The sequence below is a fragment of the Carcharodon carcharias genome, chromosome 17, assembly GCF_017639515.1.
Source record: "Carcharodon carcharias isolate sCarCar2 chromosome 17, sCarCar2.pri, whole genome shotgun sequence".
NCBI classification, from domain to species: domain Eukaryota; kingdom Metazoa; phylum Chordata; class Chondrichthyes; order Lamniformes; family Lamnidae; genus Carcharodon; species Carcharodon carcharias.
This window is the reverse complement of record NC_054483.1, coordinates 46252822-46269421: the sequence shown is the minus strand read 5'-3', so window position 1 is coordinate 46269421 and position 16600 is coordinate 46252822. Positions and strand designations below refer to the sequence as shown.

The following is a 16600-nucleotide window of genomic DNA, read 5'->3' as shown; positions in this document are numbered from 1 at the left end:
CGGACAGGCAGCCACTTTTTACAAAACCTCATCCAAGGGCGGGATAAAAAGAGTCAGCAGCATTGCCAGTGTGAGTAGTGGGGAATTTAGGAGATAGTTTTCTGCTGGTTGCTTATTTGAACTTGACAGCTTCAACTCAGTTCTGAGCTCAGACTTAGCATTTCCAGGCTTCATTTCAGGACTCATTGGTGTCTCCAAGGACCCGGATGATTTTGGCCATGTGGACCCTTCCAGGTATTAGACAGCCTTCCCTTACCCTGGTATTGGGGATTGTGGTCTCCACTGGAGGTACCTCCTCTGAGGAGGAAGAGAGGGACAGAAGGGAGAGGAGGCCGGGTGTCCCAATACAGCTTCCAGGGGAGGGACCTGTGGGAGGAGAGGCGCAGGCACAAGGGGCACAGGGCCAGCAGGTAGTCCAAGGTGGAAGGGGCCGCAAAAGACGCCCCTGCTAGGGTTTACAGATGGTGATGCAGCTACCTTAACACGTCCGAGTTGCAATGCCGACGGAGGGTCCGCCTCTTCAGGGAGACAGTGACCTCCATTTGTCAGATGATTGGGCCTGAGATCAGCTCTGACTGTGTGGGTGGACACCCCATGCCAGTGGCTCTGAAGGTCACAGTGGCCCTAAACCTCTATGCCTCCGGCTCTTTCCAGGGTTCAGTGGGAGATCTGTGTTGAGTCTCCCAATCAGCTGTCCACAGTTGCATCAAGCTGGTGACAGAAGCTGTGTTCAGGTGGGTAATAACATCTATTCATTTCTGTCCGGACAGGTCCAGCCAGACTGAGCGAGCCAGGGATTTCGCAGCGATTGCTGGTTTCCCCCATGCCAAGGGTGCAATAGACTGTACACATGTGGCCATCAAGGGGCCAGCAGGTGAGCCCGGTGCCTTTGTCAACACAGGAAGGGCTTCCACTCCATGAACGTGCAGATAGTGTGACCACAGAATGCAGATTCTACAAATCTGTGCAAGGTACCCAGGCAACTCCCATGACGCTTAAATCCTGAGACACTGGCAGGTGCCGAGGCTCTTAACTGCTCCAGCCCAATTGGATGGATGGCTGCTGGGTGACAAGGGCTTTCCGTTGAAGGGGTGGCTCATGACATCTCTCCGCCACCCAAGAACAGAGGCAGAGTAGCGTTATAATAGGAACCATGTCTCCACAAGGGTGGTGATAGAGAAGACCATAGGTCTTCCGAAAATGCTCTTCCGATGCCTGGACTGTTCAGGGGTAGACCACAATACCCCCCAGAGCGTGTGTCACTGATAGTGGCTGCTGCTGCGCTCTCCACACTCTGGCACTGGCAAGGGGGGACCCACTGGAGGAAGAGGATCTTGAGGCAGCTCCACAGCCACCGAAGAGGAGAACAGTGAAGGGAATGCTGAGGACATGGAGGCAGACCTCAGTATCCTTCAGGGAGGCAGGGACACCAGGGATGCCTTGATCCAACACTCCCTTATCTAGGCCACTAAAGATCTGCTGCTGCCTCCGACCAGGGCATCTGAAACAATCCTTTAATTTGAACCCAAAGCCCACTCAGTGCCTGGGCAATAAAGTTCCGATCGACTCATGTCCAGCATTACAAACTGGCATACCCTGCACCACATTAAAGAAAAAAGGTGAAGCATACTCTGGCCATTACAACAAAAAAAATTTATATACTTTTTACAATAAAAAAAAAATGAACATTACCATCTCTGGTGTTCATTTTCACACCAGTAAACATATAAACAAAACATTACAGAACAGAAGATCACCTGTGACCAGTCCCTCTTGTGTTCATGGTTTTTAAACTTACATTTACATCTTGGTGTCCCCCACCTCGCTGGCACCAGCATTGGAGACAGCCTGCTGACTTTGCTGTCTTGTTGGCCTAGATGACCTTGGCAGTTGTCCCCTGGCCTATGGAACCTTTGCTGGCCCTGCCTGGGAGGGAGCAGCCAGTTCTATGGCTGGCATCTCCCCAGTCACCACAGCCTTATCGGATGCCACTGTCACTGGCAGAGGGACAGAGGATTTGCTGCCGTCATCCATAGCACCCTGAGAAGAGCCCGCAGAGATGACAAGCAGCTTGTGTGTCAACATGAGGTCACTCTGACCCTCCCTGTGCACCTAGCTGGGATACTGGGTGCCTCATCCATCTCCCACACTGACACTGACCACCTGAGGTCATTGTCTGTGTGAGGGCTGCAGGTCCGAGCGCAACCCCAGGAACCCCTGATTCTGTTCCTGAAGCAGCGTCTCCATGAGAGTCACCACTCTCTCAATGGAGGAGGCAGTGCGCTCGGCAATGAGAGTCAGCGCAGTGCTGACGCTCCAGATGGACTCCTCCATAATGGAGACCATCGCACGCATACCCTCATGGCTCTCTGCCAGATCCTCCCGCACATCCCGCTGGACATCCAGCATCTGCCGCCTAATGGACAACTCCAGAGGCTTATCATTTGCCTTCGATTCAGCATCGCCCTGGTCTCCAGCAGTCCTCCAACTGCCAGTGCCCTGGGCACTCTCTGCCTCTGTCTGCACCTCAAGTGAGTGTGAAGTGCCCTCACTGCTGTGCACTGACATTCTAGCTGAGGATCTAATACCCACTGAGGTGTTGGTATCTGTGCTGATGCCTGGTTCAGAGAGCAGGTATGACACAGGTGCAGCTGAGGCCTGGTGGTCCTCTGACGTCAGGGTTGGCTCTTCGGGGTCCTGCGAATGAGTGCATGCTGGTGAATATAAGGGAGAACAGGGACGTGTCATTAGTTTAAGCCATTGGACCTGGTGCCCGACAGGCCCCTGCCCCCGGCCAGCCCTTCCTGACCATTCAGACGACGTGTTTCACGCTGGACGGGCCTTAATTGGGCAGCCAACATGAAATCATGGTTGGGGGCCAATCGCAGTCGGGCCCCGTTTCCCAGCCGCTCCTGGGCCCGCCAATTGCGCACGCTCAACAAAGGAAAAATTCAGGCCATAATCTGAAAGTGTGATCTAGGCCATTTAGAAGGGAAATCAGGAAACACTTTTTCACACAAAGACTAGTGGAAACCTGGATCTCTCCCTCAAGAGGCTGTGGATGATGGAGTCAAGGGGAATTTTCATCACTGAGATTGATAGGTTTTTATTAGATAAGGCTGTCAAGGATATCGAGCAAAGGAGGGAAAAATTAGGGTGAGGTACAGATCAGCCATGATTGTGAGAACAGGCTCGAGGGGCTGAATGGCCTGTTCATCCCCCATGTCTGTTTTTCATGTTTCTCTACAGCCCTGTTAAAATTCAGTTGATAAAGTGGAACATTTTTAACTTGCCAATACCCTTCATAAACCTTGGATACCTGTGCAAAACAACACACTGGGTCTCACCACTCACAGGAATCCTGCATTGCACGCCTTTTGAAAGTAGGAGATTTTGCAAGAAAATACACCCTTATCAGCAAGTACTTAAATTACAATGTAGCCAAATATTGTGAGGAATTCAGAAAGAATTAATTTGCTTAAGTCGATAATTGCATATTCCACCATTACTTACTGGTTACTGAACAATTTAATGATAATCCATTTAATGACAAGTAATTGTTTTCTACACAACAGTTTCTTTTCTCTCTTCAGCTAGATGTCTGATGCACTCAGAAACCAATCAATCAACTGACTTGCGAATCTCCAAAACAGTCTTCCAAGGAACGCACACAGCAGGAGTTTGCATCTGTCTGGGGTACGCACTCTGTTCTGAGTGGATGTGGCCAGCCTTCAAGAGTTCAAGAATCAGACAAGCTGACTGTTGACATATAGCCACACTTATTAATTGTATGCTCACTGGCATTCTTATTGTATAACTGCCAATATATAAAGTTATCAGTTTCAGACTTAGGCCAAAGGGGCTTTTTACTACAGCGACACACCAAAGCATCTTTGGCGGAACTCCCAAACGTGTGGCATCTACCCCCGAGAAGGACTAGGGCAGCAAATGCAAATTGGAGAATATCCAAGTTTCCCTCCAAGCCACACACCACCCTGACTTGGATAAATATTGCCAACCCTTCATTAACACTGGGTCCAAATACTGGAGCTCCCTAACTGACAGCTCTGTGGATGTACCTACACTACCAGTTCAAAAAAAGGCCAATCACTAACTTCTCAGGAGTAACAAGGGGTGGGAAATATCTGGCAGCTTTACCAAATATAAGGAATAACATCCTTTGTTTCTTCTTGAATCGCTTAAGTTTGTACTGTACACTCTTGCTGCCTTCCTTTTCTTTCTTTTTCCTCTTCTATCTCCATCTCATTTCCCCTTTTCTTCATCAGCTGTTGTAATCGCAGCACATTGGTAATGTCACTAGAGATCTCGACTAATGATCTGGGGACATGGGTTAAAATCTCATCATGATAGCTGGTGGAATTTAAATTCAGTTCATTAATACATCTGGAATGGGGAGTGGGGCGGAAGGTAGTCTCAATAGTCCTGACCATGAAACTACCATCTGGTTTACTAATGACGTTCAGTGAAGGAAATGTGGAGTCATTACCTGGTCTGGACTACATATGACTCCAGACCAACAGCAATGTGGTTGACTCTTAACTGCCCTCTGAAATGGCCTAGAAAGATGCATCAAACCGCTACAGAAAATTTGAAACAGAACAAAACCTTACAGATCATCTGATTTGACATGGGAACCAGAAACGCCAACAACGCACACTGCCTGGTCAACACTGCAAAGTCACCCTCAGTGACATCAGTAAATGGATGGTTCTGATAGTGACAGTAACATGAGGTGTTGATCAGTAAATGGATGGCTGTTAATGGCAGGATCGCATTCCACCCATTTACTGGTCAATGTCACATGTTAGAAGCCCTGTGGTGCAGCTCCGGGTGCAAGTCCATTGCAGGACTTTATCGCTGTGTTCATAACACAGCCAAACAGGTTGAGAATCCAGCTACAAACCCTTCCAACACAGGCCAATGGCAGGCAGTAAGAGTGAGAGAGATTCCTGGTCAGCTGTGTGATGGAAAGAAAATTGGAGCCTCTACCATCGCTATCCATAGCTTCAGACAGCAACATGCATGTAAAAATGCACGTTGCCACAGCAACTCAGCCACCTTGGGGGTGTTCAACTGGGGCAGATTCAGGATGTGCCACCTTGCCCTACCCATGGTGGAGGCCATGTCGCTGTGGATCGGACCTGCCTTCAGTCAAAGAACACAAGAAAGAAGAAAATCTCATGTTACTGTCACTATCAGAATCCTGCCATTTACTGATCAATATCACACATTATTCAGGTTCTATAGAAACATACTTATCCCTCTTTAGACACTGAGTTCTCAGGTATCTGCATGTCGCTAATCGAGGTGAATTTGTCCCACATCCTCTGCCTATAGCTGGTTGATTGGATTAAATCTGCATTTTCTCTGAAATGGTAAAGTGGAAATGGAATCCAACAGCCCAGTCACACTGTGCTGGTAATAATATAGCAGAATGGCTAATGGTAATACTTGTGCTTCTCACTGAGAACACTCAAGAGCCTTTACTTACAGCTAAACAAAAGAGTGCAGCTGATATTAGAGTGTGTGCACTGAATGTGGAGTTTACCTTTCTCTTTCCTTACCTGTACGCTGGAAAATGTGGTTGCATTTTTGCCTGGCTTCAAATGGAGTAATGTTGTTGACATCACTATTATTTGTTGGTGTCCGTCATCATAGGTGAATCTACTTTTACGGGCGAAATTTTTTTTTTAAAATGCCATGAAGACTTCACAAGGAATTTAGATCACCAGAAAATAGTCACAAGGAATCCCGCCATCTCATTGACCCATTATGATTTAGATTTGTATCATTGTTCCCTTGTTGGGTGGATAGGATTGCACAAGGACAGGACATTCTCTGAATTCCCTATTAGATTTCTTGTTGACTATTGATGGCCTCTAGCTTTTCTCTTCCCAACAAGTGGAAACACTCGGTGCCCATTTTTATCAAAATCCTTCAGAATCTTAAAGCGTAACATTGAGAATCCATGGGAAGGGAATCTCAGGAGACGAGCTTGAAATCCTGCGAGGTGGGCAGTTGTTGAGGCCGTCCGAGTTGGACTGACGTTTGGAGAGAATTCTGAGGTGAGATCTTTGAAGGCAAAGACTCAAATCCCTCATGTGAAATACAGAGTTTCAGTGAGGCTGGTTAACTCAGGAGGCAGGGGGCAGATAGGTGGTAATCAGCAGGAATGTTCCTTGCCCATATTTGACCTGATGCCATGAGACTTTATGAGGTCCAGAATCAATGTTCAGATTTCCCAGGGCAAATCCTTCATGACTGTATACCACTGCACCACCACCCCTGCTGGGTCTGTCCTGCCGGTGGGACAAGATATACCCGGGGATGATGATGGTGGTGTCTGGGGCATTATCTGTAAGATATGATTCTGTGAGGACGACTATGTCAGGCTGTTGCTTGACTGACTAGTCTATGGGACAGCTTTCCTAAGCCCCCAGATGTTAGTAAGGAGGACTTTACAGGATCGACAGGGATGGGTTGGCCATTATTTCTGATACAAAAACAGAATTACCTGGAAAAACTCAGGAGGTCTGGCAGCATCGGCGGAGAAGAAAAGAGTTGACGTTTCGAGTCCTCATGACCCTTCAACAGAACAGATGCCTAGGTCGATGCCTTCCTGGTTCAATTCCTACTAGGTAGAAGTTTGGTCGAACTGAGTGACTTGCTAGCTCATTTCAGAGGGCAGTTAAGAGTCAGCCACATTGCTGAGAGTCTGGAATCACATATAGGCCAGACCAGGTAAGGATGGCAGATTTCCTTCCCTAAAAGAATTAGTGGTTTTTACAACAATTGACATGGAAACACTTTACTATACTGTACGTGGAGATGCTCAATGCTTTTGCAGCCTGCTGTCACTGTGAAGGAGCACGGATATGTCCAGCTCTAACTTGGACAGAGTTTTATACAGAGCTTGGAGCCTATCGTTTCCCAGTGTGGAAGTGGTGGCCAACATAGCACTTGCGGACCCAGAAGGGTGGCCAACGTCTATGCTTCCATTGCAGCATAAACAGATGCCTGCCTGTTTCCCCCCTGCTGCAGTTGCAGCTCAGACTGAGGTCATGAGATCTTTCCTGTTGCTATACAAGCCCAGCTTGTTGCCATGCAGGCTCAGACTGCTGCCATCATGGCTGTGGGTCTCCACACCCAAAGGAGTTTTCAGGCTCCCTCAGCAGAACAGCAATTGTCCTCCAGCAGATTACTAGGATTGCTGAGGCACCATCCTGGGTGAGTGGTTGTGGCTCTGTGGAGCACAAACCTGCTGTCCTCTCTGTCAGAATGAGAGTATTCTTTCCCCCATCACCATTGTTGTCAGCCAGCCAACTCAAACTGTTGCCACCCTTGCCGAGATGGTGCAGTTAGAACCAGGCCTTCTAGGACTTGATTGCTATCCCAGGGCTCAGAGCTGCTCCAGGTCATCCTGCAAGTCTATGTGCAACCTCCCCCAATGAAAGTCAGCAGCCTTCCGGCAGCCAGGCTGCAGACGCTGGGGCAGTTCTCTTTAGAAGCACTAGGACAGGCAAAGGCATCCACAAGGCAGGCACTATAGGTGAATAGTTCACTTTTGTATGTGTTGTTGGAAGTGTTCTTGGATAAAAATGGTATGAAATTCTTTTGATGGTGTCTTTGATTTCAGGATTTTGCCCAAGAGAATGCTGTGATGGGCTGTAACAGAGGGATGGTAAAGTGAGGAGTTCTGGAGCAGCAGTGACATATGGGGATTATTTCAGGGGATTCAGAGTCCGAGAACTGCCCATGGACATTGCAAAGATGTCCCAAATGCCCCCTCCCACCCTCCTCCTCCTGAGGTCCCCGGTATTGGCCTGGTTGCAAGGGCTGTGTCCTCCTGAGCTCAGGTTGTCCAGGACGCTGCAGAACAACACAAATTTGGAGATGCACCCCGGTGAGTATTGCAGGCCAGAAGATAGTGCAGACAATGGAACTGTTGTTTTAGGATGCCAGTTATTTGCTCTACAATGTTCCTAGTGGCAGCATGGCTCTCATTGTCCGCACAAGGTCCACATGTGGTCGGGTGGTGGTGAGGGGCTATGAGTCAGTGTACAAAGGGTATCCCTTGTTGCAAAGCAGCCACCCTCTGTTCATCGTGGTGGTTTGGAGATGATGGGAACAGCTGAGTGATGCAGGATAAAAGTGATGCATGGCTGCTTCGAGGATAGCAGACATTCACCAACATGATAGTCTATGAGCGGTCACACACCAACTGCACGTTCAGGAAGGGAACCTTTCCAGTTTCAGTACACCTCCACATTGAGAGGTGGTACCCACAGAGCCAGGTGCCAGCAATCCATAGCTTCCTGCATCATCGAGAATCCTGCTACCCTGACAAAGCCACGTGCCTGCTCCTCCTGATTCTCCCTGCTTAGAGAGACGAAAATGAAGTCCCATCACCCGACAGACAGAGCCTCTGTTAGCCTCCTTGATGCAGCAATGAATGACTGACAAAGAGATGTTGCTGATGGTGCCTGTTCCAGTCTGAAAGGACCCTCTGGTATAAAAATTGAGGGTCACGATGATCTTCACAGCCATTGGCAGCATCGTCCTCACCCTGCTTTCTGGCTGAATTTCAGGTTCAAGAAAAAGGCACAGTTCAGTGACCACCTCCTTGGTGAATTGTGGCTCCCTCAAACACTGCTCCTGGCTGAGGCGGAGGTAGGAGAAGCATTCCCTGAATACCCTAGATGAGTACGACTCCTGCTATAAGAGCCCTTTCTTCCCCCTACTACACACAGTGACCCCTCCCTGCTTCCTCTGCTCCATATCCCCGTCATGCTACAACCCAGGCAGGAATGTAACAGTCAGCCTATCATTGAAAACACCTTTCTGCTGACTGACCTTAAAACTCCACAGAACTCTTTGGATAGGTGAAGCACCCCTCCTTTGAAACTCCAACAACTTTCCAGAATTCCTTGAGCAAAACTGAATCCATGTTAGTGTCCATCACAACTTGGCACAATGGGTGGGTGGCACCAGAGGTGGGCAGGAGCAGATTGTTTTCTATTGTCAAGATTCCAGGCTCCCTGACAGCAGCAGAATTCCAGAGCAACCTACAAGTTCCAACTTCTCACCCTTCTAAACTTTAGGGAATATCAGCCTATTCCACCTCCTAGAACAACCCCCCATTCCCCCACCCCCCCGCCCCAATCCCGATATTTCCCAGGAATCAGTCTAGTGAAGTGTTTGCTTAAAATGTTTTAACATTTCCTTCCACAAGGACACTCTGGATTACCCTTGCCTCAGGCAGCCCCTCACCTCCACCTATCCCAAAACATACATACCTAACTGGGACCGATACTTCTGGGTGATACCTGCCTGTTTCAACTTCCATCCACTAGGCCCTGTAGTCCAACCTGTCCACGCTAACTTCACTAAACATATTCTGTTGAATATTGATGTGGGAATTGTTCCTGAATGATAATTGTTTGTATTAAAAATCAATGAAATGCCTCCCACAGAGAGATTTGTTTGTACAGGCTTATTGAGAATACTAACTATGCCAGCTGATCAATGAGAATTGGGTGCTTGGGGAAACGTTTAAATAAGCTCTCCTTACTGTTTGACTTGGTGTCTGAATACTACTACCTGAGTGGAGAGAAACAGGCATCAGGACTGAGGGGAGAGTGAAAGGGAGACAAATACTCACACACCAGGGACAAGGTTTTGCAGTCCCAATTTCAGGGCTACATAGAGTCTGGCGACAGAATAAAATGGCGGCCAGAGCATGGATCCGGAAGTCCCGCCATCATTTCCATCTCCGGCTATTTTCAGCAGTGCAGGAAAGGAGGGTTGGGGTGGGAATCCCACGCAGTAATGTTTAGAAGGGGCCTGCACCATTCTGGTAGTTGGCATTTTAGAGCTTCTGCAGTTTTCAATGAGGTGGCCATATTTTGGAAAACTTTCTAAATCAAACCTGTGGAGTGAAGGTGTGAACCATGGATTGGAGGTGGGGAGAGTATAAAAGGTGAGTATGAATGGTATTGCCCCTTTACAGCTCATGAAATGCTATATATAGCCTGAGTTATATCAATGTTTACTAAAGTGTGTTATGACAATGTTGTGATTGAAACAGATGTGACCATTAAATAATGTAATTGCCAGATTGTTACTTCTAGCAACTAGAAAGCTGTCAAGTGAAAGAACAGGATTGCAGAAGTTGATAAGTCTTCAGACATATTAGAATAGATTATCCACTGGATAAAGTCTATTCTACATTGTATAACATGAAAAGCGCAGCCCAGTATGAGAGCAATAGCTAATTGTTTAAACTTTACCCATGGTTTCATTAAATCTTTGCAGAATGGCTCAGCCATCTGTTGGCTGTTTCAAAGCTTTGATACATGTCTATACTTTTAGCTGTCTTCTAAACCAATGATGGATTCAGTACTGGAGGGTTTGTTTACATAGCTGCTCAGAGGACTTTGATTTTGTTAATTTTGACAGATATAAGGTCTTTTAAGAAGATTGCGAGCTACTAAGAGGGAAATGGTTTTTCAAGTGCCTTTCAAGCGATATTTGATTGTTTTGACAGATCTATGAGCTTCTGAGCAAATAATATTTTTGCAATTGGCTATTCAAGTGATGTTTGTTTATTTTGACAGATTGATGAGCTTTTCAAAGATTTCCAAATGTTATTATAGGGCCCTTGAGTTTTGTTTACAAAGTGGATACTGGGTTACTGGGTGGGAGGGGGTGAGGGGGGAGAAGAGTGGGTGAGGGGTTGAAATGGAATGAAGGGCCATGAAGGGGGTAGCATGGTGAGGGGATGTTGAGGGGTGAAGAGCAATGAGGGGAGATAGGAGGATGAGGTTGAGGGGGGCTTTACACTGATTTGTAGAACTGTGCCAATAGGCTGTCCCCGCCTCCCCAGATAAAATTCCTGCTGGCTGCTACTTCTGGTACATTAGGTCCCATCAAGCCTGCTCCGCCATTCAATATGATCGTGGCTAATCTTGGGCTTCATCTTCCTGCCTGCTCCCCATGTCCCTTGATTCGATAAGAGACCAAAAATCCATCCCAGCCTTAAATATATTCAATGATGAATTATCCGCAGCCCTCTGGGGTAGAGAATTCCAAAGATTCACAATCCTTTGAGAGAAGAAATTTCTCCTCATCTCAATCTTAAATAATCAGCCTCTTATCCCGAAACTGTGTTCCAGACTTCTAGATTCCCCAGCCAAGGGAAAGAGTGTTTCAGTAACTGCCTTGTCAAACCCCTTCAGAATCTTGAATGTTTCAATGAGATCACCTCTCATTCTTCTAAATACCAGAGAACTCAATTTACTCAGCCTTTCATCATAGCACAATCCTCTCACCTCTGTGACCAGTCTAGTGAATATCATTGTACTGCCTCTAATACAGGTATACCCTTCCATAAATGTCACAGAATCACAGAATTGTTACAGTGCAGAAGGAGGCCATTTGACCCATCATGTCTGCACTGGCTCTCCGAATGAGCAACTCATCGAGTGCCATTTCCCCGCCTTCTCCCTGTAACCCTGCACATTCTTCCTTTTCAGACAACAGTCTCATTCCCATTTAGATGCTTCAATTAAACCTGGCTCCACCACACTCTCAGGCAGTGCATTCCAAACCCTAACCATTCACTGTGTGAAAAAAGTTTCTCCTCATATCACTTCTGCTTCTTTTGCCAAATTCTTTAAATCTGTGCCCTCTCATTCTTAATCCTTTCACGAATGGGAACAGTTTCTCCTTATCTACTCTGTCCAGTCCTGTTTGCTCGAGTACTCTATGTCCCTATTAATAAAGCCCAGGATACTGTGTGCTTTATTAACCACACTGTCAATCTGTTTTGCTACCTGCCACCTGAGTAAATGTGGAGACCAAAACAATATTCCAGATGTGGTCTTACCAAAGCCCAATTGTAACAAGATGACTTTATCCCTGTACTAAAATCCCCTTGCAATAAAGGCCAACATGCCATTTGCCTTCCTAATTGCTTGCTGTACCTGCATGTTAACATTCTATGTTCCTCGTTTGAGTACACTCAAGTCTCTCTGAACATCAGCAGTTACAAGTTTCTTGCCTTTTAAACAATGTTCTGCCTTTCTATTCTTAGGACCAAAGTGAAGAATTTTACATTTCCCTACATTATATTCAATCTGCCATCTTAATCTATCTTACTTTATCTATGGCTGGAATTTTCCGTTCCCGTTGGTGTCAGGCATTATGGCGGGCGTGAGCAGACAATATGGCGAGAGGGCCAAAAATCGGTTTCATGCCATCGTGAAACTATTTGCGATCATCCACTCCACCATCAACGGCGGGCCATGTTTCCCACTGCCACATGTTGGGAACATCATTTTAATATATCTGCATCTAATTATAAGCCCTGCTCGCCGGAATCATCCCCTTATGCTAAATTTATTACCCACGTTGGCAGGAAAACACACCAGCCCAAAACACAAGTCGTGCAGGGCCTTGCTCACACCATGTGCATCCGAGGAGCAGAAGGTGCTGGAGCTCGACAACAACGGCACACCAGAGGAACAGGTACATGGCATGCTGGGCAGAGTCTCATGGACATGGCTCCACCACAAAGCAGCTCATGGAGGGTGGGTGGTCTCTGTTGATGTTTGGGGTCTACTTCGGTACATCAGGGTCTTGGCCATGGGCTGCTATGGATGATCGGCGAGGGGGGCAGAGAGGAAGGTCTAGGTCTGACTGGGAGAGTAAAGTGTACCAGTGGGGTGAGGTTGGGGGAAATGAAGGTGTCAGGGGTTGAGGTTGAAAGAGGGTGAGGGAGTACGAGGAGAAGAGGGTGTAACGGGGGAGAATGCGGCAACCGAGGAGGTAGGTGTAAGGGAAGGAAGGTGTAAGGTGGGAGAAAAGTTGAAGGGAAAGAGTTCGGAGGGGGGAAAGAATCCAGGAGGAGGAAAGAGTCTGAGGGGAGGAGAGAGTAAGTGGGGATGTGGGAGCAAGGATGGAGGAGGGAATAAGGGGGCGATGTCCAGGTGAACATGCAAGGGAAGGGTATATAGAGTCAATGACTTCCTGGGAAGTGAACTGAGGGTGGACATGGTAGGAGGGAAAGGTGAGATTGAGAGAGGGCAGAGTGAGCCAGTAGGGTGGGAAGGTGAGGGTGTGAAAGTAGTGGTAGATGGGATGAGGAGGGTGGTTGGAGGCAGACACGGATCCTGGGGGCGGGAAGGAGGAGGTTGGGGAGGTCAATGTGGATGGGGTTGGGATTGTCAGGAAGGTAGGGAACGTGCAACTTCACCTGGACATCCTGGAAAGAAAAGGGTTCGGGTTGGTAGGTGTTGGTGGGGAGGTGGAAGGTGAAGCCGGGGGTCAACAGTGATGGGAGAAAAGACATGGGTGACTGGGTGGGGGAGGGGAAGGACAGGAGGACAGGGGAGCTGAAAACAAACCTTACATTGACCATAATTCTGAAATCGAAAGTGAGCAGAACCTCCTGTAGGACGGGCACAGGTGTTGCATGGGAGTGAGATCAGTGGGTGGGCGGAGATACAGATCTGTTTGGGTGGACAACTGAAAGAGAAGCCCAGCAGGCAGCATTTAAAATGCTCAGGACATTGAGATGAGTGTGATTGAGGAAGGTTCTGGGGTGTGTGGGAGAGGCTCGCATGAGGCTCCGAAAGGCCCTGCCACACACACACACCTCTCCCTCCAGAATCACTTGTGGTCTGGCTGCGTGCAGCTAAACTGCTAGTTGGGGGGGATTGGGCAGGGAGGTTGCGGTGGGGGTAGTGGGATACAGGAGGAGGACTCATGAAACCTGTAAATGAAGCAGACACATTATTCTGTGAAAGTGAATATATTTTCAGATTATAAAGTGACAAAGTGTGTTCACCCATGCAACCATTTGTGATCAGAAATTCTTAACTTTTCTAGGCCGATCACTTCTTCTAGTTTCTGCCCTGCCATCCACAGCTGGGGTGGAGACAGCCTGTGTATTGGTTGGCCTTCAGTGTGGGTCCTCTGGAGAGCCGAGGCCTTGAGGGCCCTGGCTTGCTTTGGCTGTCCTCCTGTGGGCCAGCTGTTCCATTGGAGGTGACAGAGAATGAGGTTGAGTGGGGTCACAGGCAAAGGGGACTCGGAGGGAGTGGACAGCCTCTGAGATTCCTGAGTGGATGGCCCAGGCGTGTCCAGCTGCCACTCTTCCTCCCTTTGGGATTTCTGTGTTTCTGGCCTGACTCCTTAAGGGGCAGGAACACCTGCAGGGACGTTAAGGCACCACAATTCCCTCTCATGTTGCCACTGCAGGAACTCACCCATGGCTACCGCAATGGAGTGCAGATCTGTGCACATGTTCTGCCGGACAAGGGTTTCTATGCGTATACCATCTTCCCCATGGAGGCCTCCATATGTGTACATGTGGACACCACTTCATCAGAGACCAGGCGGACGTACTCCTCCAACTCATGTGTCACTCTAGTGAGGGTTTCCAACAGCTCTGCATGACATTCCCCTGCCTTCTGCTGACTCTCCAGGATGAGTTGGAAGGCTCTGACCTCACAGATGCCTCTTCCCCAGCAGTTGTCTGAGTATCGGGGAGCTCGGCTGAATCTGCTTCCTCCTGCTGCGGACATGTGTCTTTGCGGTGACCACCAGATTGTGAACCCGAGCCTGCTCAAGATCTAGGTCCCACCGAGGTGTGTGTCTCTGCGATGGTGGAGGGTGTGGGTAAGCGCTGTGATGGGTCTTCCAGGCTGCTTATTTCCAGCTCTTCAATGGAGGAGGTGCCACTGGGCTGGAGGTGAGGATGTGAATGGAGCTGAGCGAATGGCTGGCTGCGGATGTCAGTTGCTTGGCAGAGCTCCCTGGGAACCAAAGTTGAAATGATTGACACATGGCGGCAGATTCAAAAGCAGGAGAGAGAGAGCACTTACAGTTCCATTGAGAGTGGTGCAGGATCCTCATGAGGGTGTTCGCCACCGACCTCACCGTCACCACATGTACGGTCCACGCCCTCACCACTCAGTGTGATGGCACGCTCCTCAAAGTGAGTGAGGGGCCTAATGTGGGCCACTGCACCCCAGGCCTGGGATCTCTCCCTGCTGTTGTGAGCCAGCTTCTACTGTATGAAAACAGATGGAGAGAGTGTGAGCAGGACACATGACACTGCGTGGAATGCTTGTGTGGTGAGCAGAGCCATGGATGGGATTAGGGCACGAGCTCTAGAGGATATGAGCCTGATGGAGATGTGAGGGTGTGGATGTGAGAATTAGTGGTGCTGTTCCTTGAGGTATGAGATCCCTATGGATGGTTGATGAGTTTGTGAGTGTGTGAGTTGAGAGCGATGAGAAGAGTGAGTTACCCTGGCAGAATGGATGAGATCATTCATCCTGTAGCAGCACTGGGTGGCTGTCCTCTTTTGCAGGGCATTGACACTGATCACTACTGCCACCGCCTCCCATGCAGGATTGGTGACCTTGCTTGCTGGTCTTCACATAGATCAGGGGTAGGGGACATAGCGGCGCATCTCCACTGCATCCAGTAGGCGCTTAAGGAAGGCGTTGCTAAATTTGGGGGCAGCACGCTTCCTCCCTTTGGCAGCCATTAGTTTCCAGCAGCTTCCTATCCCTTGCAGAGTGCTAGTTCTGTGCAGGGGCAGCCTTTAAATATGGCACCCGGTTTACACAAGGCCTGAGGCGACGGCAGGGCGGGCAAATCAGAGGCCACCCGCCAGTGACCCGCATGCTTCCTGAGAATCAACTATTGATGAGGCGGAACATGCCAGGAATGGGACAATAAGGCGTGAAAAGCCACCGTTATGGCCGCTGGGTAAAACATTCTTTTTCCCGCCCACTACCGCACTCAGTGCAAATCTGGGACAATTGTGCCCTATATTTCTTTGCAGCATCTCTCTGTCCTCCTCACAGCTTACAGTTCCATCGAGCTTTGTACCATCAGCAAACTTAGAAACATTATTCTTTAGCTAAAAGCAAAATACTGCGGATGCTGGAAATCTGAAACAAAAACAAAAATACCTGGAAAAACCCAGCAGGTCTGACAGCATCTGCGGAGAGGGATACAGTTGATGTTTCAAGTCCACATGACTCTTCATCAGAACAGAGGAAATAGAGAAATGGGGTGAAATATAAGCTGGTACAGGGGAGTGGGACAGGTAGAGCTGGATAGGAGGCCAGTGATAGGTGGAGACAAAGAAGAGATTGCCAAAGATGTCATAGACAAAAGGACAAAGGGGTGTTGACGGCGGTGATATTATCTAAGGAATGTGCTAATGGGGACATTAAGGGTAGCAAGCTAGTGGCAGATGGCCCTAGTGCAGATGGGGTGGGGGGAAGGGATCGAAAATGGGCTAAAAGGTGGAGATAAAACAATAGATTGAAATAAATTTAAAAATAGATGGGAAAAGAAAAATATATATTTTTTTAAATTATAAATTATTGGAAAAAGGGGGATCGGAAAGGGGGTGGGGATAGAGGAGAGAATGGGTTGGAGTCCTTACAGGAAGCGGGGTGTGAGGAGCTGTAGTCGAGGTAGCTGTCGGAGTCGGTAGGCTTGTAATGAATATTAGTGGACAGTCTATCACCAGAAATTGAGACTGAGAGGACAA

The 16600-nt window shown here is 48.3% G+C and overlaps 1 protein-coding gene across 2 annotated transcripts in view; it reads right to left on the bottom strand.

Moving 5' to 3' along the window:
• Positions 1-16600, bottom strand: part of LOC121289841 (catenin alpha-3-like) — a 1845970-nt gene that overhangs the window by 1622681 nt on the left and 206689 nt on the right. The window lies entirely within an intron of this gene.